This window comes from Bos indicus, chromosome 11, assembly GCF_029378745.1.
Source record: "Bos indicus isolate NIAB-ARS_2022 breed Sahiwal x Tharparkar chromosome 11, NIAB-ARS_B.indTharparkar_mat_pri_1.0, whole genome shotgun sequence".
NCBI lineage: Eukaryota > Metazoa > Chordata > Mammalia > Artiodactyla > Bovidae > Bos > Bos indicus.
The window spans coordinates 84329446-84334204 of NC_091770.1; the positions used below are offsets into that span (position 1 = coordinate 84329446).

The 4759-nt window shown below is 37.8% G+C and overlaps 1 pseudogene; it reads right to left on the reverse strand.

Moving 5' to 3' along the window:
• Positions 1-517: 517 nt before the first annotated feature.
• On the reverse strand, positions 518-1789 carry LOC109565806 (S-phase kinase-associated protein 2 pseudogene; annotated as a pseudogene).
• Between the last annotated feature and the right edge of the window lie 2970 nt (positions 1790-4759).

A 4759-nucleotide genomic window follows, 5' to 3' on the forward strand; every position in this document is an offset into this window, starting at 1 on the left:
TTGGTGATGGACAGGGAGGCCTGGCGTGCTGCGATTCATGGAGTCACAAAGAGTCGAACATGACTGAGCGACTGAACTGAACCAAACAGATGTCTTATAATAAAGCAGTGCTGAAAAATTAAATAGAAGAATGTTCAGTTGCCATATAGGCTACAAAAATGATTTGCTGGTGGTTATTTTTAAGCTTGATTCTAAATAGATTTATGAAGAATGGCACTTGGAAGACATGGTTCAAATTTTGCTATTTAAGGTATCTTGAAATTATAGGCTCAATCTCCCTAAAATTTCCAAAAGCATAGAGCTTAGGCTCTTAAGGGTATAGCAGTGATAAAGTTTTCATAGTCATTTCTAAAAAGCAACACTTCATAGTTTTCTGTCTCCAATGATTCTCTAATATACTTGTAGAGGAAGGCAATAGAAAACCAAGAATAAAAATAGCTGAGATCTCCAAAATTGGGCTTCCTGCTTACTTTCCCTGTTCAAATAATAGAGGAGACACCATCTTGCAATAGAGGCTTCATAGACAACTGGGCTTCTCCAGTGACAGTCAGCATTCGATGCCCCATATCTCTTGGTTCTTCTTGTTGCCAATGGTCGGCCTGGTGATGGTGGTGAAATGGGAGCAATTAATCTGTAGATGAGGGAGGGCTTCCTTTAACAGTTGAAGAGTACTGTCTGGTATGATTCCAAAGACTTGTAGTGTTTTTAATGTGGGAATTTCTCCAAGTTCAAGTAAAGTTTCAGGTATTATGTCATAGCACCAACTGAGTGATAGGTGTTGGAGGTAGTTGAGTTGGTAAAATTCTGGAAAGCAGTCATTTTTCAGCATGACACTATCACTTAAGTCTAGGTGGACAAGATTGGGACATCTTCCAACTAAGGTAGAGACATCTGATCTCTGCAGATTCTTTTGGTACCCGCTGAGATTCAGCTCGGTTATGGTCTCTGATACATGTGCAATAGCTACCTGTACAGGCTTTTCAGTGAAATCACAGCACCAAGAGAGGTTCAGTTCATCCAGTCTGGAACAGTTACTCAGCAAAGTCTTCAGGGCAGATTCAGAGAATCCAGAACACCCAGAAAGGTTTAGTCACAGTAAATTTGTGTTCTGAGCAAGATTATCAACAATGGTATCTGAAAGTCAGAGGCCTTCCAGGCTGAGATTCTGCAACTTGGAGCAGTGAGACAGAAGGCCATGCAGGGTAGACACATCGATCAGAGTTCGAAAGGTCCAGGTGCTGTAGACAAAAAGAGCTGAAATGTTCAACTAACGGTTGGTCCATAAATGATCGTGGACAGCCGAAGGCAACCACCCCTCGGGACAAAAGCCGACCAACCACATCTGGGTAGAGGTTTCTGCCTGCGAGGTCTACAGTCTGCCAGAGAGACTCATCAAACGCTAGATATTACCATCTCTTACAAACACTGGAGACTTTGAGGAGTTCAGGGATGCACAGACAGGAAAAGATTCCTAAAAGCAGCTCGTCTGGAAGGGAGTCCCAAGAAACACCTGGAAATTTCTCTCAGTTTAGCTTAGGTCTGTGGACAATCACAAAGTCCTTGTCATTGCCTTTGCTTTTCAGCCATTTTCTTGGGGGGCTCTGTGGGTGGCCCAGGTTTGAAAGCAGTTCCTGGGGGATGTTCTCACTGTCCACCTCCTCCTTCTCCAGGGCGGGACCCCCATGCCTGAAAGCAGTTCAGAAGTCTTGCTAGAATCCCATCCCCACGTGAAACTGGTGGTAACATTGCCACTCTGGTCAGGTATCTCCTGGAGGTGTTTCCTGTGCATGGCGTCCACAGGTTCAGGAGTTAAGGATTGATTAAAATGTTGCACAAAAGCAAAGATCATGCTTCTTTAGGACTTTGAGCATCTAGCTTGGTTAATAGCTCAGATTCAGTGAGCAATCACTGTAGGCAAAGGAAGTACACCTGATGATTGACTCTAACTTCCTAACCGTGGTGTTAAAAGATATCCAGGATCTGACTTCAACCCATGCTTCAGCCTCATCTTCAGTTCCTCCCTGTCACACCCCCTGCACCCTACTCCTAAGTATTACCAGAACTCTTCAAACATCCTTTGACTTCTATAATATTTTATATTTTTGTTCTTCCATTGCCCACTAATGCCTCACATATAAATACCTTGAAGAAAGTACACTCATGTCACCACTCATTTAAAATGGGTCTATATTTAAGTCCCAGATAACTAATTCAGTTAATATCATATTAAACCTAAGAGACCATTAATTAAAGGATAAACTACTATGTTTGGTATTGCTATGAATAAAAATTAGTGTGCTTCCAATATTTATGATAATATGCATTCAATTTTAAGAGGCATCTGATTTCAGTGATGTTCATATATGAAAAAGTATCTTAGTATTAATAATATGCAGTGATAAATTATGAAGTAAAATGTTTTTGCTCATTAGACAAATGAGGAAACTTTGACAAAAGGGAGTAAAATAATTTCCTGAAGACCAGACAGCCAGTCTAATTTAGGAATAAAATTAAGAGTCCCTGATTGCTGCAATGGTGTAATTTTCAGTTTACCATAATTTAAAGTATGAATTATTTATAGTAGAAATAACAAGTTGAAAAATATGTCTCTTCTTTGATACACGACATGCCAGTTTTAGAGAAGAACTTGTTTAATGTACAAAATTCAATCTAAATTAGTTGTATTTTACTTTAAAAATGTGATTTAATTAATATGTTAAAATTGAAGTTTTGTCATCAACAAAATCTTTTTAAATGAAACATCCTTAAAATGATTGTGTTCCGTTAATCAATTTTAGCACATAAATATAATACGACTACACTTAATTGCAGTAAAATTGAAAATGTAAAATTCAAAAATATTTATATACAAAATAAACCCTAACTTGTACATTGACATTTTACCAATGAGGAAACACAGATGTAGAGAAGTTAGGCCACTGGCCAATTATTCAAATAAAATTTCAAGTTAACGTAGAATTTTCAGTGCATCTTGAATGTGCCCTCATACTGGGTTTATATGATCTATCTTTTCCAGTTGTAGTCAATCTACCACTTAGCCAAATTAATTTTGTAAACCATCTTTGATTTGTTCTATCATTTGGATATATTTTGTGGTCCTCAAAATATTAGAAGAAAATACTCTGTTTTTTAGGCCAACTCAATTTTATGAGTGCATAATTTTACTAGAAATGTTATTTCTCTGACTTAATGAAACAGAAATCCTGCCACAGTCTGTTATTACTCAGTGGGCAAGACTGGCCTGAGCCAGTTGACAGTCATTTAGCCTTGCAGTAGTGTGTTAGACAACTTATTGAGTGTAATGATTATTTGATGAGACAAGCTATTAAAATGGAGTCTGCCAAAGATGAAGAATAGTGGAAAACTCTCATTTATTTTAATTTTTTTCCCCCTGTTTTCAACTGCTGAGACAAGCCTGCTCTCACTTTGATCTGCCTGTATGAGAACACATATGATGGCCTAAGGGCACTGTGAGTGAATGAAAGAGAAAGAAGGGAAAAGTGCCTATTTTGTGCCAGGTATTTCTTAAATCAATTTTAGTAGATGTCTGGTTTAAATCTCTTAACTATTTTAAGAGTTTTCCCTGTTGAGTTCACTGAAGCTCTGAAAAGTAAAACTGCTTATCCAAGCTCATGTGGGTGGTAAACAAGCAATGTGACATCCCATAGTCTGATTTGAGTTCCTATAATTCTTTAGGCTATATTACAATACAGTGATTTTATTGTGGGTATATTAATCGTAAAGTTTTCACATATTTAGTGTAGTTGGCATAGTGAAAAAATTCACGTATTTATAGATGGGCTTCCCTTGTGGCTCAGCTGGTAAAGAATCTGCCTGCTATGCGGGAGACCTGGGTTTGATTTCTGGGTTGGGAAGATCCCCTGGAAAAGGGAAGGGCTACTCACTCCAGTATTCTCGCCTGGGGAAATCCACGGACCATATAGTCTATGGGATCACAAAGAGTCGCATACGACTATTGTATTTATAGATAGCTTTTGCAAATATCCTGAAGATTCTAAATACCTATTAAAGGGTTGAGGTTGGGACTAAAGGGAAACAGTGAGCTGAGCTGGAATCATAAAACAGGATACACTGCATTCTCCAGACTAGGGTCATAAAGTTGGAATATTCCCGGAGACCTGAGAAATGTTTAATGCAAGGTTTTGAACTGATTATTTGAAGTGTCAAATTGTTCATTGGTTTCTGTGCATCCCTGGCATCCATTGACTTCTAAACACATAATCAGATAGTGAGAGTCTGTGTAAGTATTGATGCTTTATGATACAGACTTGCATAAGCTTTTCTGAGACTTGTCTGAAATCTCTCTATTACAGGATACACTAGTAATACAAACTCTCCATGGAGGGGTGATCACACCAACACACACATGGAGGACTTGCAAAAAACATAATACAATCTTTTCTTATGTCTATGCAGTTCAAAGAAATCAGAAGTTCTACAAATCCCTACTACAATATAGTTGGCTACTACAATACAGTAAGGGGTAAAGATAAGCATTGCTCTTCTATGGCAGGTGTATTGCAGAAATATTTTCTTCTTCCTTTTTAATTTCTTTTCTAGTTTCTCCAAAATAAGTCTTTTTTATGTGGGAGTAATATCTTAGAGAGATCACAGAGCACTGAACTCATTTGAGGCACTTAAATAAATTATGTGATATTCAATATCTAGGTTGATCTATCTTATAGTGAAATTCATATAATTGTGTCTTTTCTTCTTT